Here is a 22,803-nt window from a genome sequence, read left to right on the forward strand (position 1 = left end):
TGTATAGTCAGGATGCAAGAATTATCTGACTCTCTCTCTGTAAATCGTGGTTGTGATGGACAGGACTGTGATGACCACCAAATGTCCAAAATGTTCCTTAAAGGAGTACTGCATCTCTGTCCTCTTTTGAGGACCCCCCACTCTAACATGGGATTTTAACTAATTGTTAACAAGCACGCTTTCATTTCAGTGGCACTAAAGTTTGAACATAGTTTCCTGAAAATGCATTTCTTTGACATGCAGATATGTATTGCTTCATTTGCATTTATGGTCTCTGAGCTTCGCATCCTTAGTGAACCCTATCTGGTCTTTCACAGATACAAGCTTTCTCAGTAAAACTCACATTTCTTTCAAAAGCTGGTTTTAGGTTCACCTTTGAACTGATCTTCCCCTCATGTTTTCTTCACAGATGTAGGAACCAGGAGAATAATTTCATGACCTTCACACTTTGAATGTGTATCTACAACTTGAGCAGTGCTTGAATTTGGGGCACAATTTTAAGAGAACAGACCAGTTATTAATTTCCTTTTTTCAATGAAATTTTGTGCACAGTTTTATGAGGACAGACCAGTTATTAATTTCCTTTTTCAATAAGGAGGAAAAGCATTGTGCATGCCACCAAAAAAGATTTTAAGAGGACTGCCAACTTCACTGTCTTTTGCAATCATGTAGCTGACCTCCCATTAGCAAATACTGTGGTCAGATCTTACTTCATTATAGCAGTGGCTGCCCACATTGGTGATTCAAAAAGAACTTAATTGTAGACATCCATGGGACACAGGTTCATAGGTGTGTACTAGGCGAATGACCCTGGAGCCTTTACAAGCCTAGTCCATAGATGTGCCCTGGCATCGTGCCACCCGATGTTAGTTCCCAGTGCCTCTATCAAGTAGAGCCACTGGAGTGATCCCAGGGTGAACTTTCTATTTCCCATCCACACATCAAGATTACATTTGAAGAGGGCTAGTAAGGTGCTCTGCTTGATATGTATGGGAAGTCTATTCCAGAGCATGGGGTAGTCTGGATTATGAACCTGTCCCTCCAGCATGTTCTGTTGATTGTGGTAATGAGGTTGAGGTCTCTGGAGCGTGTGGTGTGGAGGGATTGGGATTTCTTTAAATGTAGCATTTCTAACAGAGCTGGGTCAGACATGGCTTTGTAAGTCAAGCAGAGATCACCTCTAAGTAGGTGATATGAGACAGGGAATAGCTGGAGCCTTTTGAATCTGTCCATGTAGGACATGTGTTTAATACCTAGGATCATCTTTGTGAGGTACTTCTGTGGCCTCTCCAGCTGTTGCAGGTGTTTAGTGAGGTATATGCCAAATGGGGCATTATACTCGATGATTGATCTAATGAGGGAAGAGTTGAGAGAGAGAGACAATGACCTCTTTCTTCCTGGATGCAAGACCATTGGTAATGAGATGTGCCACATAGGACTTTCTGATCACAGTGGCAATGCGGTGGTCGAAAAATAGGTTGCTGTTAACCTGCGTCCCCAGATCTCTTACAATGCCTTCAGTGTTCAGTGGGCTGTCATCGATATGGTAATTAGTGGGAACTGAGTTTTTACCAAAGGGGATAACGACACATTTTTTGTCGTTAAGCTTAAGACCTTGGTTTCAACACCAGTTATTGGTCTCAGTGAGGTCTTTCTGTAGGCTGTCTGCATCACTTGGGGAGTTAATAATGGCTCCCAGCTTACAGTTGTTTGTGAACCTGGTCAACCAGAGTCCTTTTGTGTTGGTCTGGACTTCTGAGAAGTAAATGATGAACAGGAGAGCACCAAGGACTGATCCCTGTGGGACTCCACTCGGGACTGGTTGGCAGTCTGACTTGGGAGTCCACTACTTTCACACTGTGGGTTCTATCTGTAAGCCAGTTTGCAACCCACCTAGTGATATAGGGGATGATGCCTAGTTTAGTGAGTTTATCAATAATTCCTGAGTGAGGAATGGTATCAAAGTCAGGCCTTGGCCAGATCAAGGTAGGCTGTATGCCCTGCACTGCCTTACTTTCATCCACAGACCTGGTAAATGACTCAAAGAAGTCAACCAAGATGAGCAGGCATGATCTCCCCTTTCACAAAGCCAAAGTGCTTGGGGTTCAGAGTTTGGGGATTCCCTATATCCTTGCTAATTAGTTTCATGATGATGCGCTCCATAGTCTTACATATCAGACTTGTCAGGCTAATGGGGAGATAATTCTCAGGGTCTGTAGTTGCTTCCCCTTTGTAGAGAGGGATGACTGTAGCAGTGCGTCATTCGGTAAGGACAAAACCTGAGGTGAGGCTGTGACTGAACAGGACACACAGATGTGGTGCCAGTTTGCTTTGTAGTTCATGTAGAACACAGTCAGAGATATTATCAGGTCCCATGGAAGCTGTATTCATGGCCTTGGACAATGCAGCTTTAACCTTTGCTGCAGTAATGCTGGGTGCCTGGCATTCTTCTGGTATTGTGATTGGTCCTTTGGGAGGGAGAGAGGGGTAAAGTTGGCACTGAATCTGTCGGTCAGTACGTTGGCAATATCTGTTGGCTCAGTATAGGAGGTACCACTGTGCAGTAACTCGGATCAAATCTGGGTATTGCAGTAGAGGTTCTTGATATAGCTATAGAAGGCTTTGTGATTGTTTTTAGCATCTACTGCAATTCTGCCTTCCTAGCTGGCTTTAGAGGATTTGATGAGAGATCTCAACATTTTGTTGAGGCTAATAAGGGAGTTTTTCCAGTCTTGGGACTTCACCTATTTTTGCAACAGTTTCTTCCTTCTGTTGTAGAGTTTATTAATGGCAGGGGGCCACCAGATTGGCTTCCTTTTTCTGAAGGAGAGTGTCTTGGGTATGTGTAGTTCCATGTCATACCTACCTGTGCCACATAATCCGAGAGCTCCACCATGTCTCTTTTCATGCAGTCCAGTGAGGTGCATCTCAGGTCATTTACACTCACATGGACAAAGTCATACTTGTACTTGTACTTGTTGTGGAGTGACCTGAGTGCGTGTGTTATGTGTTGCATTCTGGCACCTGATAGCTGACTGTTACCTTCTTCTTATTTAACCTAGTGAGTGGGACATCTGTGTGCCTCACTATTGAGTCATCTATGATTAGTGTATTGGGCAAGGTGTTTAGCTTTAGGGGCTTAGGTTGATGGGCACACTGTGGAGGCAAGCTATATGTCCTGTGGTTTGTGCTGTGTTGTGGTGGTCAAGTGCATTTCTGTCTTGGAGGTCTCTGCTGTTTGAGTAAATTTCTATTGAGACCCTCTGCGAAGTTGGGTGTGTGATTTGTGTTTTTATGTGAGAGCTGTGACAGTGAGTGTTCTGGAGGGCTATGTATTCCATGTGGTATGGTGCAGGTGTTGACCTTCTCCTCTTGACCAGCTAGTCCGGTCTTTGCTGGGGAGTGCATAGCTTCCAATTTGGTGATATAAGTGCATCTGTCACAAGTCTGAGTGTTGGGAGGTAAGAGGAGAGGGTTGTCTGTGTGCATGAGGCAGTTGCTACACTGCCTCAGAATGCTCAAGTGCACCAGATTAATAGAATAAAGAACAGAGAACTGCCCTTTAATCATGCCAGGAGGGATCGACATAACTACTAAGTACTGGAGCTATTTCCATGAAGAAGACTAGTGCTGATGGCACTTAGGTGTACTACAATGATTGCTATAAAAACCTGTTGAAGTGCAAAGCGATTAGGCTGTTTGAAGATCTAAGGAGAAAACTGAAGAGCAGACTTTCTGGCACCAGTAATAGCTTACCTCAGCTCGCCGCCACTGCACAGAGCTTAAACGAGTGCAAACTCACGCAAAAGTGAGCTTTTAAACCAGAAAGTTGAAAGGGATGGAAAAACTGCCCAAATGGCCAATAAACTACAATTTCTGGGCCAGAAACCACTCCTCTTGTGGTAGGCTACCTAGTGCTTACCACTCCCACTGAAAAGTTAGAAAGTTTCCCTCCAACACAGAAAGGCTTTGGGGGGCTCAGAAGCTTACAAACAGTCCTGGATACACCAAAGCTGTATCCAGACTAGACTAGTTACAGGAAAGACAGGAAACAAGCTTAGAACTTTTTTTTTTTACAGAAAAGCATCTAAAACAGCAGTAAATACAATTCAAATGCAGTGCAAGCTAACTAACTTGAGTGTGTAGAAATATTAAAGCAAATACAGTTTAAGTAAATGCAATTAAATTAAAAAATCACTAAAAACAAGTGCAGAAAGCAGTAAATTAGGAAAAAATCGAGTATCAGAAATAAATGACAGCAAATATATGAATAATTCAGTCAAGCAAAAATTAAGAGAGTGCAGAAGTCTGAACAGTTAAAAAGTGCCAAAAAATATACGTATCAGCTCTGTACTTTCAGATTGTTTGAGAAGCACACTCAGAACACAAGATGATTCTAGCAATGATAGATTCTAGTATAGTTTTTTTTTTTTTTTAGTAACTTGGAAAGGGAGAAAGGAGGAACAGAAGAGAATTCAAGGTTAACAAACTAAGTGGGTTGGCCTTCGCAAATGTTCTCTCTGTATTAGGTAAAATTAACTATCCCAGATCAAATTTACGGTAGGGTCCGGCAACTGCAAAGCCACCAAGTATAAGAACAAGACACCAATAGGGAGGGATGGTGGGAAACTAGACTACAACTACTAGCTACACTATTTTAGGCAGTAAACACTACAAACATGTTTATCACAGCAGAATAAACAGCAGTGAGCCACTAAATTAATGTTTTAAACAGATAAAGGAGCAGGGAGACTCTAGAGAATGTTTTTAACTGCAAAAAATCAGTTATATGATACACTCTTTAGCAGGAAATCAGAACAAACACATGCTTAACAAATGGAGAACATTTCTACTTAACTTTCACAGAGTGAAACTTACTAAAAAAGCTTTACAAACAGTGTGACAGTAAAATCCTTACTTATTAGGCCCTGTAAGGCAGAACATTTTAGTACAACCATGAAGATTAGTTTATAGCAATAAAATACTGTAAAAAGCATGCAGCAGACAATAAAAAGTGCTATAAATAGCTAGAATAAGCAATAACTAGTAAAAATAAGCAAAATAAAAAACAGGATACTTATTGTTATATATCACAGATCAGAGATGTGGTCAGTGCTCCTCCTCTGCCTAGCTCAGTGTGTATAGACATCTATTTGATTTTCAATGTACAGCCTTACCATGCATTATTTCAGCCATGACTCTGGAATTTTGCTTGATCTGTGATAACAGTGCTCCCGCATTCCTGCTCAGCATTACTACAGTGTGTTGTACACATTCACACAAGAGCTTCCTCTTTGGGATTTAGCCTATCCAAGAGCCCATTAAGGAGGGTCATATATTAGATGTAACATAGCTATTTGTACCATATTAGTTTTTGATGAGGGGACCCTTCCTAGTGGTACAAGGATACCATCTCTCCACCTCCCCATGGATGGGTGTCCTCTACTACCAACAAATATTGAATTTCTAACCAAATTAACTCATTGCTTTCTAAAAAGGTGTTTTCACATTCTAATTTGAGAACTCCTGGTACAGGTGCATACATGAAAGTAAGGCAGCAAGGTGTCATCTACAAGCTGACATGATTTGCTAAGCATATAGAGTGAAATGCTGAGCAAGGGATGTACAAAACTGTAGTTATTAAACTTGTTTGCAAAAATTTATGAACATTGCAGCATATTGTCCATGTTTACGTTAAGACTGCAATAATATCATATTATTGATAGTGTATGCAAGCTATGGGCGTTAGTAAAAAAAACATTAAAACATGATGGGTTATCCGGACATTCTGAGACAAAAAAATACTTCTTTTTGTAAAGCTGTTATGACAATTAGCTATATTCTTCATGACTGCATGATTTTTGTAATTATGACAATTAGCTATATTCTTCATGACTGCCTGAATTTCATAAAAGATGTGTGACTTGCAGGTGAATAAATAGTGTCTTCTTATAAAAAACATTAAGGGTCACAATGTTGTCACTGATATTTGCCATCTGACATATGCAGTTTTGTAGATTAATACTGTTTTTAAATATTGTGAAGCCATTATTTATATGTATACGTTGTTACAACTGCGGTGGTGGTGCGGTAGCGTTGTCGCCTCACAATAAGACGTCCTGTTCGATTCTCAGCTAGAGCGTCTTCTGCGTGGAGACATGCATAAATGAGCGTACCTTCGTTGAAGGTCGTGCGTCAGGGCTGGCAACTCAGTACGTAAAAATCTACTGCTAATCATTAGCGGACCGGAATTCCGCTGTGGCGACCCCTAACCGGGAAAAGCCGAAAGATACAACATTATATGTATACATTGCATAGATTTTGCAATATCACAAAGCATCAATATGCTACACCCTCTTGCCATATATCATTAGAAAGTTCTCAAACACATGAACAATTCTCCCACTGACACCTTGGATACATCCTGCTTGCTTACAGCGATATAACAATTTGTTTCATGATAAAACTAATGATTTTTGTAAAATATATTTTTCTTTCTCATATTTGCAACATAAAATCTACATGTAAAGACAGCTATTTGATCCTAAAAGCATTGTATAGCTCAGCGCCTTCAGAACAGCTATCAAACTTCACATTTTCTGTAATTCACATAATTTCTCAGATATTATAAATCTAATGAAGTGTGTTTTCAGTAGAGGATTTTGGAGAAAGGCTCTTAAGAAGAAAGTGACATTCCAGGCTTAGGAAAACCTAACATAGCAAAGGTGTTAACTGGCCTCCTGCTGTTCAGGATTACATGGGTTAAATAAGAGCAAACTTGCATACTATTTGGTTCATGATATTACATCTTTATGTTTATTTCGTGATTTGCAGGGGGATGGTTATTGGTAGGAAGGGAGAGAACTGGTGGACTTGGAGGACATGAAGCTAGTGTACTATGTCGAGGTATGTATGGATGAGCTTTCCTGAGCATAATGTATTTTACAGAGTTTTGTTGAATGTCGAAAGAAGGAGAATATGCATTTAGCCAAGAACATTAAGGATAGGCCCCTTGTTGATCAACAGACATGGTAAGAATGTATGTCTCATTCTGACTGACTTCTGATGAATGAGTGCCAAGTTTTATTCAAATTACTTCAGACAACCCTACAGCATGTAGTTAGTGTGGTATTATATAGCATATGGTAAAGTGAAACTGTATTAACTGAAGTACTTTTGTTGCAGCATGGAGAAAAATTCAAATTCTTTCCAAAGAGAGACTTTTGGACCTCTGCCCATGTTCTCATCTGTGATGTACTCAAAATTTCACAAATATCCACTGATTAAAATGTTATTGCATTTGTTTGTTTCATAGTGCCCAGATTCTCCATGTAATTGTTTTTTGTTGTTTTCACAATATCCTTGTCCACCTTCTAAGTACCGACATAACCTCAGCTTCCTGAACTAAACAATGTTGCTGCTGTACTTTCACACCTTTTCTTCTTCTTTCATTAACTACCCCTCTGACATCTTCATATTCAAAATAAATGAATCGGTTGGGAAAGAATGTGAATTTGTTAACTCCACCTCTGACGTCATCACATTCAAAACAAATGAATCGGTTGGGAAAGAATGTGAATTTGTTAACCCCGCCTCTGATGTCATCACATTCAAAACAAATGAATCGGTTGGGAAAGAATGTGAATTTGTTAACCCCGCCTCTGACGTCATCACATTCAAAACAAATGAATCAGTTGGGAAAGAATGTAAAGGAAAGGAACTTTTCTCCCCAGGCCTCCACTGAAAAATGGCTTTGTTCTAAGTCGGACTTTCCCAGTAAACAAATAATAAATAAATAAATATTTGTTGTGCTAAGTGAATCATCCTTTGCACCCAGCTATCCAGGCTTTGACAGTGTGTGTGTGTGTGTGTGTGTGTGTGTGTGTGTGTGTGTGTGTGTGTATATATATATATATATATATATATATATACACACATACAAATAAATTCTACATAAACTCAATAAGCTAACTTGGGGACAAAATAAACTACTATCACATTGTATAAACCATGACATCTAAAATCAGGTTACACTTCAGAAATGTACTGAAAGATAACAGAAAAAAAAAGACTCAAATCTTATTTTATTAAATGAGTCATACAACCAAACAATAAAAAACATATGTGTTAGAGCAGATTCAAGTGGAATATTATTAGCATGACAATTTGCAGTTAATTCTACATGATTACCCTCACTACATTATTCACTTTGTTACAAAGCATTATTAATCCTTTAAAATATATAACAGCAACATCAGTTTTCAGATTTCTCATGCTTTTGTAGGAGCACCAAATATTTAATTTTCTACATTTGGAAATCACCTTAAGTGATGCTAGCTCTATTCAAGCCTTATGAAGTAAGAAACTTCCTACAGCTCATTTTATATTGACTGAATTAAAGTATAATTATGGATTCATGCTGATAACTTGACAGACACTTCTTCAACATCTAAATGGTGACACTATACAATAGGAACAGCTAGTAATGTGTAACTGAAATCATGAACAGTAACAATGTTCATCTGCATTAGAGGTACACTGTAATAAGAGAGGAGCAGCTGCATCAGACAGAAGACAAAAAAAAAAAAACTGCAGCAAGCATATCAACAACAATACAACAGAAATGTGCTGAAAAAAAAACAAATCCAAAATGCAAAACATACAGGCAATAGCAAAAATATTCACATATTCACTTACTTGGCAGACGTGGAACATGTAAAAATCATTACTTACCAAATGACCACTGAATCAAAAATTATACACCACTGTTTATTGCCACTGAAAGTAATGCGACATAAAAAAATACAAAACAAAAATGCATAAGAGCATGCACACACTATGATGCAAGTGACAGCTTAACATTTCAATAAGTTCACACTGCTGTGAATGAACTCCATACAAGTACACTCCTCCTTCTGATGAATAATTTACAGGATTTGTTCCTCATAAGCCAGAAAAGTTGGACTTTGTTTTGTTTACCCTGAAAAATTCAAAATAATGCTTGCAGACCACGTGTCATTTGCCAAGAAGGCATCACGCACACTGATGCCAGGCTTCATCTGAGGTCTGGCTACGAGGCTTACTCTGAGCTCAGAGATCTGAAACACACCACAGATCTGTTGGATATGCTGAAGGCAGACAATGATTCTCAGATAACCTGGTAACAAAAAAATCTAGGATGGAAGTCTCCTCAAAATATTGCAACAGTGGTATAGGATTTTCATGGAAAAAAATGTGTTTTAATTCTGCACGCTGATTCGCTAGAGAGGGCTTGCACCTGTCACCTTTAGGCTTTTGAATACTGGCCAAGGCTCTTGCCACCCCCATAGTGCCTTTTTTGGCAAGTCTCAAAAGACAAACCCACCGCCGTAAATAGCACAAGTAACAAAAATCTGAGGTTAATGCTATTCAATGCCAGAAATCTAAACCTCAAAATGCACGCACTTGAGGCACTCCTCAATAAGGAGAAAATCGATATATGTGCAGTAACAGAAACCTGGTTTAAGGCTCCAGAGAGCACCCCAGCACTACCATGCTATAACTCATACCATACATTTTGGTCACAGAATCTGGACCGAAATACAAAAGGTGGGGAGTATCCATATTCATCAAGGATACCCACACCTTCAGGTTAGTGGAACAGCACGATGCTTCAGAGATCATCCATTTGCAACTAACAAAGGGCAAAACTGCAATTCAAATTGTAGCTTGCTACAGATCACCCACAATGTCCCAGGACCCCCATTCCACATTTCTGGAAACACTGGGAAACATAAAGGTCCTACCAAACACCCTAATATTGGGTGATTTCAACTACTCAAACATTAACTGGGAGAACTATTCAAGTACTATCTCCCTTGCCCAACATTTCCTAGAATTTATAAACTCAAATACCCTGGATCAACTGGTCAACACTCCCATCAGAGGTGACAACATATTGGACCTGGTCATCACCAACATGGGCTACCGGTGTTCCACACTGGAGGTCAACCCCTCGCTGGTTAGATCTGGCCATAAACAAATCACTTTGGATATCCACATTCCGCCCCCACCCCTGGACAAGGAAACCACCATGAAAACCTTTTCAAAAGCAAACTTTACGTTACTTAAGACCGAGATGGAAAGTTTCAAAGCCCCCATGCTAAAGGATAACGCTGTCCAAGCTGCAAAATCCTTTACTAATGCTTTCTATGGGTACCTACAAGAATGCATGGATCGTGTTATCCAAAGCAAAACCAAGACTCACTCCTCCAAGAAAAGGAAACCAGTCTGGTGGACCCCTGCCATAAACAAGCTATAAAATAGGAGGAGGAAATTAGTACAGAAAAGAGTACAATCCCAAGAAGGGACGACATCCCTGATCAGTATCAGCAAGTAACTACGATCCCTCATAAACTTGTCCAAGGTGAGCTTCGAAAGAAAAATTGCCAAGGACTCCAAAGATAACCACAAGGCATTCTTCAGCTATGTCAAGAATCTAAGTGGCAATGCTCAGATCTGCTCGCAATTAATGGAGAATGGCACAAAATACACTGAACCAACTTATATTGCCAACATCCTGGCAGACACGTTCAGTGCAAACTTCACCCCCCCTCATCCCCAAAAGGGCCCATAACCATACCAGAAGAATGTATAGCCCCTAAAATCACAGACACTCAGGTTAAAACAGCCCTCTCCAAAGCCAAAAACACAGCATCAGTGGGACCGGACAGTGTCCCAGGCTGCGTCCTACATGAGCTCAAAGACAAACTAACCCCTCACCTAAGCACACTGTTCAGACTCAGCTTCTCCACAGGCTACATACCCATAGAGTGGCACACAGCAATGGTTATTCTGCTCCACAAAGGTGGAGCCACAACAGACCCCGGGAACTATTGCCCTATAAGCCTGACTAGCTTGGTCTGCAAGGCTATGGAGCGCATCATCATGGAACTCATTAACAATGACACTGGGAACCTCCAAAAACTGGACACTACCGATTTCAGCTTTGTTAAGGGCAGATCATGCCTCCTAAACCTGGTGGACTTCTTTGAGACAGTTACCAAGGCTATAGATGAGGGAAAGGTGGTAGACACAGCATACCTAGACCTCGCAAAGGCCTCCAACACCATTCTCCATTCTGGTATTATACACATGTTCACCAGCCTGAACATAAACCCCTATGTCACAAGATTGGTTGCCAATTGGCTCACGGACAGAACCCACATGGTGAGAGTTGCGGGAGCTAGGTCTGACTCTAAACCGGTTACAAGTGGCATTCCCCAGGGCTCAGTCCTAGGACTCTACCTGTTTGGCATATACTTCTCAGAGGTACAGGCAAACACAGGAGGTCTATGGCTGACCAAGTTCACAGACGACTGCAAACTAGGGGCTATAATTGACTCTCTGGCTGACACAGACATCCTCCAAAAGGGTCTCACTGAGATGGATACCAGGTGTCAAAATCATGGCCTCAAGCTAAATGTCAAAAAGTGCATAGTCATCCCCTTTGGAAAAAACAAACTACACACACAAACTACCAAATAGGTGGTAGCCCCCTAAATACAGAAAACATAATAAGGGATCTAGGGACCCAAGTAGATGGTAATCTCTCCTTTGATAATCACATTGCCAAAGTGGTTAGAAAATCCTTTTATGTGGCCCACCTAATCACAAAAGGGTTTCCGTCCAGATCAAAAGAGGTCATTGTGTCCCTCTACTCATCACTCATCAGACCCATCATAGAGTACAATGCCCCATTTGGGATGTACCTTACAAGACACCTGCAACAGCTGGAAAGACCACATAAGTACCTCACCAAGAGGATCACTGGCCTCAAACAGATGCCCTATGCAGCTCGACTAAAGAAACTCCAGCTGTACTCAGTTGCATACCGCTTACTCAGAGGTGATCTCTGCCTGACATACAAGGCCATGTCCAACCCAGAATTGATGGACATGCTCCACCTAAAGAAAACCTTATCCCCTTGAGCCACACGCTTTAGGGATCTAAATCTCACCACAACAATAAATAGGATGTGCTGGAAGGATAGATTCCTGTCCCAGAGACTTCCCATGCTTTGGAACAAGATTCCAATCTACATTAGGCAGAGCTCCTCACTAACACTCTTCAAGAGAAACCTTGACGAGTGGATGGAAAACAGAATGTTTAGCCCAAGGATCACTTCAGTGGCTTTGCTGGGCAGAGGCACAGGGAACTAATCTAAGGGGGTGGTGAAAGCCAACACATTCTGGCTAGGCTTATAAATGCCTTCGGGCAGATAGCCTAGTACCTACCTATGAACCTATAAGCTACTGAGTACTACTTTGGGTTTCAGGAAGGCAAGTGTTAGGACACACACAACATTCTGCTGGAAAACTGTATCAGAGCCATACATACATTTTAAGTCATTCCTTTAGACATGCCTCCATCCATACATAGAAAATTAGAATAAACCTTCTGCTGTGAAAGCAGGCCTTAATACTTCATAATGCTGCAGATTCAAAATCTGACAATATGCATTAAGGGGAAGCAGCCATCCATACATTCCAGTAGGAAATTCCACATAGGTTCATAGGTGTTTACTAGGCTAATGACCACAAGGGCCTTTTTAAGCCTAACCATTCATCCTAATTATCTGACAAGTTCTGATACCCTTGATAAGTGTAAGAATGGGCCTGGGAGATGAACTATTTACAGGTTGCCTGTGTCCATTAGAGACAAAGGTTCCAAACCAGGGATGAATTTCCAGTTTCCCATCCAGTTGTCCAAGTTGCACTTGAATTCGATTAGGGAGGAACTCTGCATGGATGGGGAGCCTGTTCCATAGATGGGGTAGTCTCTGGATACATACCTATCTCTCCAGCATGTCCTATTTATATAACAGGCAATGTTTAAGTCTTTAGGATGGGTAACTCTGGTGCTGCTTGTTTTGTGGATATGCAGGAGGTCCATCAGAGTGGGATCTGACAATGCCCTGTATGCCAGGCATAGATCTCCCCTCAAAAGCCTGTAGGAGACAGAATACAGGGATAGGGCCTTGAGGTGGTCTGCAGAGGACATTTTACTTATGCTCTGTATTCTTTTAGTGAGGACCCACTGTGGACATTCCAATTGATGGATATGCCTGGTTAGGTACATACTAAAGGGGGCATTGTACTCAATGATAGGTCTGATTAATGCTGAATATAGTTGAGCACTGACTTCCTTGGACTTAGATGCCATACCTTTGTTTATAAATTGCACAACATAGAATGATTTCCTTAACACTGTAGACATGTGATGGCCAAAGGCTAGATTGCTATGTATGCATGCCCATAAGTCTCTGACTACTGGGTCAGCTCTAATGGGTGTGTTGTCAATATGATAGTTACTAGGGATGGATGAATTCCCAAAGGATATCATTATGTTTTTTTTAGCATTTAGTTTTAGTCCATGGCTCTGATACCAGTTGCTTGTCTGTGTCAGCCCCTCCTGGAGAACATTTGTATCAGTGTGAGATTCAATGACAGCTCCTAATTTGCAATCATCTGTAAATTTAGTCAGCCAGAGACCACTGTCATTGACCTTGACTTCTTAGAAGTGAATGCCAAAAGGAGCAGTCCAGGACTGATCCCTGAGGGACACCACTTGTGACTAGCCTCTTTGTAGAGGTGGTCTCTCCAATTCTAACTTCCTGGGTCCTGTCTGTGAGGCAGCTGGCTATCCAACGGTTGACATACAGGTTTCTACCCAACCTCTTCAGTTTGTCAACAATGCCTGAGTGGGGAATTGTGTCAAATGCCTTAGCCAGGTCAAGGTAGGCAGTGTGAATGATTTTGCCTTCATTGATTGCTTTGGTGACCTTCTAAAAGAAGTCCACCATGTTGAGTAGGCATGATCTGCCCTTGACTAAACCAAACTGGACTGGGTCCAGTGTCTGCAGGTTTACTTTATCTATATTGATCATCTCCATGATAATTATTTCCATGGCTTTACATATAAGACTAGTGAGACTTAGGGGTCTGTAGTTTCTGGGTTTTCTAGATGGCCCAACTTTGTGCAGAGAGATAACTGTTGCCTTTCTTCATTCATGAGGCATGAAGCCTGTTTGGAGGCTACAGTTAAATAGTAGTTATAGTGAAATCCTTTAAAGTTTCATGAGACATGAACACGTATACAAAAGGTAATCGCTTGCTGCCAGCTTTACATATCAGCATTCCATGAACACTATAGTCATGTCATAATCTTCTGTTTATTCAGAAAGGCACCAACCACAAACCACTGTACATAACAGCTTGGCTTCGTCGGGGTGTTAGTAGTTGGCAGCAGCAAAATTTCCATGTCAGAAGTTGCATCCATCTGTTACTGATATATGAAGTATCCTGGTCCAATATTCCAGTCCTCATCTTAGAAGTCCGTGAATGTGCGGACTGGTTTTACAGATTTTCCTTTTGACATCCTTTGGAGGCCATTTATTCTCTGGACTAAAGCTCTGAATAATGGCAGAGTAGCTGCTATTCCTGCATCCTTGCATCATACAGTTTCTGCATGGTGCCTCATGATTATTGGTGGCTCTTCCTCTGATGTCACACAACAGGTTTTATCTTGTTGCTTTATTTGTAACTGGAGGACAATGTTGTGTACTAGACTTATGCACGGTGTCTCCTACATCCACTGTTATGCTAACTGCCCACCATCTGTATTTGTTACTGGCCTTCAAATGTCATGACTTCTATTTAACTGTTTCGTCTTTATTATATAGGCAGCCATCTATGAGTAGCATTTTTTTCCTATGGCTCTGTACATGGCAATAGGTTGCACTGATAGTATCTGAAGGTTGAAAAATAGGGCATATTCTCCTTATCACTGGCATTGTTTCCTCCATAGTCACAGTTTTAAAATTTCTATCAAGTACATCAGTATGGCCTGTTCTTTCATACTGCTGAGTTATATAGGGCTAGTTAAATGACATGTTTCACATACACTGCTTTTCATACTGGCTTATACTGGATCTTTTCAATGAAATGGTAGAAAGTGTGTTTTCTACGACTCGTGATTTTACATACTCAGCTTACTTTATAATGATTGCATTTCTTGCATTTGTCAAAATAGTTTTCGGATAATTTTCATTCTGGCATTTAACATGCGCCTATATCTATAGCTTACTGCCGCTACTCATCAATTCATATAGTCTGTGCAATGAGAATGAACAACCCTGATTCGACTTTTGTCTTGTATTATTTTAATAAAGGATTTAATTACTTAATCTTTCAAATGACCTAAATAACTGCATGCTCATCTCCTTACTAACTCTAGACTGCAAGACTGCTGATCAAATAATTATTTCAGCTGGAACTGTTAACTTTTCCTCGCATTTTTATTGCAGTATGGAGTTGTTCTGGCTAAATCAATTATCATAGTCACTTGGGTGTAGCAGGCATTCATTTTGAAGGCATAAATGATCACACACTGTTTCAGAAATAGTTTATATTAGCTAGTGATGCATTTAAAGTATTAGATTCATCATATTCACATTTTGTTTTCAGTTATAAAGCATTGTAGCTTAATATTTCTTTATTTATATTCAGCTGTAAACATCCAACAGGGAACAGTGCATTTTCACTGAAGACTGAGGGAGAAATTCTGCTGCAGTAAAAAAATCCGTGTCCATGGAAAAATACAATAATACAGAAGAAAACTTTTAAGCACTTATTTACAGTGAACACTTTAATGAATTACAATTAATAATCAATGTGATTTTTGTTTTGGTTATAAGTAGCTGTAAGCATTTTTCCATGTAGGAAGGAAGAGGCTATGGAGAGAATGAAGAAATAGTCAGAGGTGAAAAGGAGGGAGAGATAACGTTGAAATTAGTTACTGCTATGATAAGAAATAAAGGGATAGTTAATGGATGAAGTTGTATTAATGTTCTTAATGCTACTAAAGTTTAGTCTCCAAAACTTAAGCTTTCACTGAAGTGAAAGGAAATATTTTTTCATTTTTTTCTTCAGAAATGGTTTGAAATGAGAATGTCCACTGTTTTTATTTATTTATTTTGACCTCCCATTCCTATAACCATTTAGCCTTCGCCTCAGTTCATTCACCATCATTCTTCCATCATCACAGCATGCCATGAGTGTGACACAAAAGCTGAGGATGTGGTTGTTATCCTGCAGAGAGAGAGTTCTGCAATTCTCCTATGCCTACCACCTGTCACCCACCATTAGCAGTTATCCCAGGCCTTGTACAAAGTACCAGTTCATATTTCTATGCAAAACGTACGGCACATAAGGCAAAGCTGAAAAGCAAAGCACCCTTTTACTAAAGTTGATTCCCCTATCTGTCCATATGAAATCCCCTTCCAGGCCTTTTCCAAGAACATGCTACTGCAGCACAAATAGATCACCACCTTCCCCAAGATAAGTGAAATGTCTTAGTTCCTTTGATTCAGATAGCATTGCTGCCTCATGGCTCTTGGCTTTCAAATTTGCATTCCAGCAGTGATGACTTCTGTGTGGAATCTCCATGGGCCCATTTGCAAAAGACTGGCATCCCATCCAGTTTTAGTTATCTGGCTTATATTTGCTTCCCATGGTTGTCTCTGAACCCAAGTGACCCAGACTAGACTAAGGAGTGTACTGGAAAATGAATAAATAAGTTTTGCACAAATTTCCTAAACAATTATGGCTCTGGATATGTCACAGGGATAGTTTTAAAACTTCTGCCTTGAAACTGTATACAGTTGAACAGCTGATGGATTTTTAGGCAAGCAGAGGCAGGTTCTTTCCTAATGTTAAAGTTATTCGGAAGCTCTGTTATCTACATGTCAAATCTACTAATACTCCTCCTCAGATATTCAGTGTTCAACATCTAGTAATGAATAATTATGAATCGAAACTAGCCTTCTTCAGTTACATCAGGAACCTCCATGGCGAAGTACAGGTTTGTTCCGAATTAGTACTTAACAGTATCACTTACACTGATCCTATTGACTTAACCAGCTTGCTAGCAGATGGGTTCAAAACAAACTTCAATCCCCTGACCTCCTCCAAAGGCCCTTTTGACAACCTCAATACTTGTCCTGCACCTCACATCTTGGTAGATCAAGTGTGTTAAAGGCCCTATCCAAGACAAAGAACACAGCTTCGATGGGACCTGATAGTATCCCAGGCTGTATTCTCCGCCATCTCCAGCAAGAACTGGCTTCGCCACTGAGCACCCTATTCAACCACAGTCTAAGTACAGGCTTCAATCCAGCAGAGTGGAAAACTGCCACTGTCATCCCCTTGCCACTACTGACCCTGGAAACTATCACCCCATTAGCTAGACAAGTCTGATCTGTAAATCCATGGAGCATATTATTATTATGGATCTCATAAACAGGGAGATAGGCATTCTGCAAGCACTTGACCCACCCAGTTCGGATTCATCAAGGGCAGATCTTGCATGTTGAACCTGGTTGATGTCTTTGAGACTGTCACCAAAGCCCTGGCTGAGGGAAAGTCAGTACATACAGCTTACCTTGACTTGGCCAAGGCCTTTTATACAATCCCCCACTCGGGCATCATCAAAAAGCTAACACAACTTGGCGTAAATCCCTATCTCATCAGGTGGGTGGCCAAGTGACTCACTGACAGGAGCCTCAAGGTCAAACTAGGCACCTCTACCTATGATAGCAGACCTGTCACTAGTGGAATTCCCCAGGGATCTGTCCTGGGATCCCTACTGTTTGGCATCCACTTCTCAGAGGTCCAGGCAAAGACAGAAGGCCTGGGGCTGACCAAGTTTGCACACAACTGTAAGTTGGGTTTTGTCAATGACATCCCAAATGATGTTAACATACTGCAAGAGGGTCTCACAGCAACTAATGACAGGTGCCAAAGTCATGGCCTTAAGCTAAAAGCAAAAAAAATGTATCATTACACCATTTGAAAGAAACACGGCCCCTACTGATTACCACATCAACGGCAACCCCCTAAACACACAACCTGTGGTGAGAGACCTGGGTTGGTAATCTCACATTTGACCATCATGTAGTGGCAGTGGTCAGAAAAGCCTTTTACTTGGTTCACCTCATAAGTAATGGGACTGCATTCAGAAAAAAGGAGGTTATTACCTCAATATACTCATCCATCATTAGATCAATATTTGAGTATAATGCACTGTTTGGTATAAAACTCTCCAAACATCTGCACCAACTGGAAAAGCCACAGAAATACCTCACAAAGAGAATCCATGGTCTCTAACACCTGTCCTATGTGGACAGGCTCAAATCACTATCACTCTACTTGGTATCATACAGATTGCTTAGAGGTGATCTGTGTCTCGCCTACAAGGCAATCTCGGACCCTGCCCTACTACAGATGCTCCATTTCCATAGTCTAATTCCTCACATATTACCTACTTGAAAAGCCTGAATCTAATATGCAAAATCAACAAAACTTGCTGGAGAAAGAGGTTTGTCTCCCAGAGGCGGCCCCATCTCTGGAAAACACTTCCCATACACATCAAACAGATTACCTCGCTGACCCTCTTCAAGAGCAACCTTGATGAGTGGATGGGAAAACACAAATTTGTACCAGGGGTTCTACCTGTGTCCATCATTGACAGGGGCAACAGGTGCTGACTGATGTTTCTTTTTGGGGATAAACTCTTGGCTAGGTTTGTAAGGGCACCAGAGCCATTAGCCTTATGAAGTATCATTTATACTGTAATAGCTTCTATTTTTTATATGAGTGACATCTAATTAGCCAGTTTTTGTGGAATTATTAATGTATATTCCTTAATGTCTTTTCACATACATTACTGAATGCCTGTTTAAAATATTTTTTAACACAGGTAAGTACTAGGTTATCAGTCTATGTACTATTACAAGGTGAGACAATAACCACAAGTAAGAATAAAACCCTCTACCATGTATCTGTGAGGCAAAGACCTTAACCATTATGCCAACCCTGCCCCAATATGTTGGAGATTTTCTCCCAGGGCACCCACTAAAATGTTTTTTTGAGTAAACCCAGTAAATAAAAATAAACAGATAATATATCTGAATACACTGGCACATACGTATTTCTTTCAATACTATAGACAACTGTCTTGCACTTTGCGACAGGAATGTGTTTTTTCCAAATGTAAGAAAAACACTCTTTTTCCCCTCTCAAGATTTTGGGGGACTCATCTTAACAGTGATTATTTTATCATTTGGCAAAATGTCAAATTATTTACTAAACTATTGTTTAGATAACTCTTCTGTAGTCTTAACACCTGGTTGTAATGAGTTTTAGGGGGTCTTCAAAATATTGGTTCATTTAGTGAAACTCATTTTCTTCAGTTAGATTAATAACAAAAAATCAGAATTGATATTATTAAAACAGTTTTAAAAACTAATTCACTCATTAGATTTCTCTAACAATTCAATTTATTTTCAGTGGTGTTATGAATAAAATGTAGCCTTGGATAGGTGTCATTTGATCTTTAATTTCGTTTTTAAAAGTCAGAAATTAAGCAGTCCAAGACTGACTAAAAAACTTATTTAAACCACCTAGGAGTGGCAGTGCTCAATGTAAGACGCATTTTAAATCTCACAAACATTTAATCTTTTTATATCAAATGAACTTTACATGATAAGAGGTGAAGTGGTAAGGATATCACCAGTGACGAATGTTGTAACACTTTATTTTATGTTACTTATGTTTGTTTACCAGAAGAGTCTACAGATTCCACTGGAACTATTTCAGACACAGCCCATGCGATTGCAATGTCTATTTTCTGCAGCTGTTTTTAGTTTTTACTATATTTTCAACAGTTTTATTTTAGTGTTTCTCTTCCACCTTTTTTGTGTTTGTATTTCTTTTTGAGATTCAGGACTGCCCTAGATACATTTGTGTGTTGTATTCTATCAACATTTGGTGAGTATTTTTATATTTATTTTATTTAATTGTTGAAGTACTGTTGTCATGTAGTTTTCTATTGTATCTATACATTACATCGTGGGGAATGAGTTTGTAGTTTACAGATTACTGTGGGAGGATGTAGGAAGTCGAATATATATCTGTTGTCAGGAAATGAATGAGAAGTTATACACTCATGTACCCAATCACTGAGAGGATGAGAGAGCTAGAGAAAAGTCTTAGAATGTTATGGTGCTTCATAGATCATCATAGGTTTGATGATCATATGATTGTACGAGCACAAATGTCCAGGAAAAAGGAGAGCCGATGGACATTTCATTGTAGGAGTCAGACATGGTTGAAAATATTCTGCAAGGTGTCTAAAAACCTACATACGTATTACTGGTGCAAGAAGGGGTTCAGCAGACCTGACAAATTGGGGAAAGAAAGGAACAAAATATTAGGAACCAGCATCAATTACAGTACAAAGCAAAATGATGATGATAATAAGGAAGAAACAACAATCAAAAAGTGACTGAACTGAACTGCCAGCTGATGGAAAATTTAATATGTAAATGTTTTTCTGATGACTGTATAGAGCTGAGTTGCAATGTTTTCCCAAAGGAAAATGAGAATTATCTGGATATCTGAAAAAGAAATATATGCCAAAGGCTTTATACCTCTCTTTTGGGATGGTCCTGAAGATGCCCTTGTTGAGGATGAAAACAGTATGCATTTGTGGAATTAGGAAAATAGGTAAACATGTGTATCCATGTCTGGTATTGTTCATTTTGATTTTACACATCCTTAAATATGTTAGTACACAGGCAGTTTCTCTCATATGTTCTAGTCTAATAATAAGAGAGTCCAATGGCAACTTCAATTTATCAAGAAAATTGCACTGCAAGGGCTGAATAAAAACTTCTTTCAGACTCACCAGCCATAAAATATACACCATGGTGCTTTCTTTATTAGTTCCAATATCAATGATAAAAAATTAAACACTATCCACATAAAATAAAACAAATTAAATCTATACAAAACCAGAGTTTTCATCGCACTACTAGGACTTCTTCAGGACAAATCTAAACATGTTCATTCTACCAATACATTTTATACATTTCCTGCTCCTATGTCATACATTTAATTATGCTACTAGGATAATAGGTAAATGGGACTTAAAGCTATATGTTCTTTTTACCCTAAGCCAAGTCTCGTTAATAACCAGAATTTATTTATTTTAATTATTTATTTATTTTAAATTTGTTGACCAGGCTAGTCCAACTGGATATATGTCCATTTTCAGTAGAGGCCCGGGGAGAAAAGCTCCACTAAAGATAATAGCAACATCAGATACAGTACATTCTTAAGATTAGAATACAAGTTATTTACATGGTAGCTTAGTAATCAAAAATTTTACAAGACAATAGTGACACATATGTATAAGGTAGAGATAAGTACATACAGTAGAGAGCTTGCTAAACAAGAACAAACTCTGTAGTAGCTTCTAAGAAAGGCTAAGTTAGTTCCAACTTTAGTTAGCTGACAGCTAATACAATTTGAGGTCAACAGGAAGGAGGACAAAAGCAAAGTAGTAGTGAGATAAGTACACAATAAGTAGAAAGGAAGGACACGATTAATCGGGTTGGTGCATGGACATAGCCAGTAATTTTTGAAGTATTCTTTGAGTTGCTTTTTGAAAAGTAGTGTAGAGGAAAGAGATGAAAGTTCCCTGGGAAGCAGGTTCCAAGTTTTCCCCACAGTGTTGGAGAACAGTGTCCCCAGCCTTATTGTTAGACTTGTGTATCGATACTAGTAGTTTAAATGCTGAGCATAGGGATGAAAGATTTGTGTAGGGGGTAATAAGGCTAGTGAGTATTGGAGTATTACTAGGATGATAGAGCTTGTGTGTGATAATAAGTTAGTAAAACAGAAGTTGATTATGGAGTTCTAGCCAGGATAAATCTTCAGTCTCAAATCACAAAGAAAAACTGATCTTACACATAAATATCAAAAACAAGGGTGAACTAAATATGTAAATTCAAATAATTTTTTATTATAATTTATAATATTTAAAATAGTATTTCAGCAGTTTTCTCGTAACTTTATGTTAAAACCATTCTAATGCTGTATAGATAAAATTTTATTCTCTCGTAAAAAATCTCAAGCCTATAAAATTTATTTCTAATACCATTTTATAAAAATCGCCATATAAAATGTAATAAAATCAGTATAAATGTGTTAAAATCAATAAAATTATTGTGTTTTAAATAAAACAATCTTAGCTACTTTTAATTTTAAAACTGGGATGATAGATATGTTGTCATTGAGCCCAAGGCTTCTGTGGCATCTAATAATAATTGCCAGCACAATTCTCTATAGTCTATATTTGTCTCCTAGGGGCCACCTCTAAGGTCTATAGATATTTCCTCTAAGACAAAAAATGCAAACTCTACTTTTTCACATTACAGCCATTTTTGGAGAAATCTTCAATAACACCGATGTCAGTATACCCAACAACCAGGAAATGTTTCAGCAGGGAGGGCAAGGGAGGAAGCGGTTACAGAAAGATGACAATAATTCTAGTGAAAGGCGATGACTATGTGAAGACAGCACATCTACTGAACATTCTAAGGACTTTCTTAATGAGCCAATTATATCTACAGTGAGCATTTCCATTAATGATGCACAAAAATGGATGACTGCATTTTTAACGGCACTGTTGGCAAACATGCATTTAGTGGTCATTTTGGATTCCCAAGTTCTGATGAGATTACTCATGGACACTATTTAAACAATATTCATAGATATGATAATATTAGTCTAGGTAATTGGTTAACTGAACCAATTTCTTTTTCTCAGTTGAAGTTGTATGATGACTTAACTCTCTTTGTTAATAAGCAGCAGATTAATCGTACACCCTAAACAACCTATAATTGCAAAGTACCTTGCT

The sequence above is a fragment of the Protopterus annectens genome, chromosome 16.part0 (genome assembly GCF_019279795.1).
Source record: "Protopterus annectens isolate FY-2018-M chromosome 16.part0, PAN1.0, whole genome shotgun sequence".
Lineage (NCBI taxonomy): Eukaryota > Metazoa > Chordata > Ceratodontiformes > Protopteridae > Protopterus > Protopterus annectens.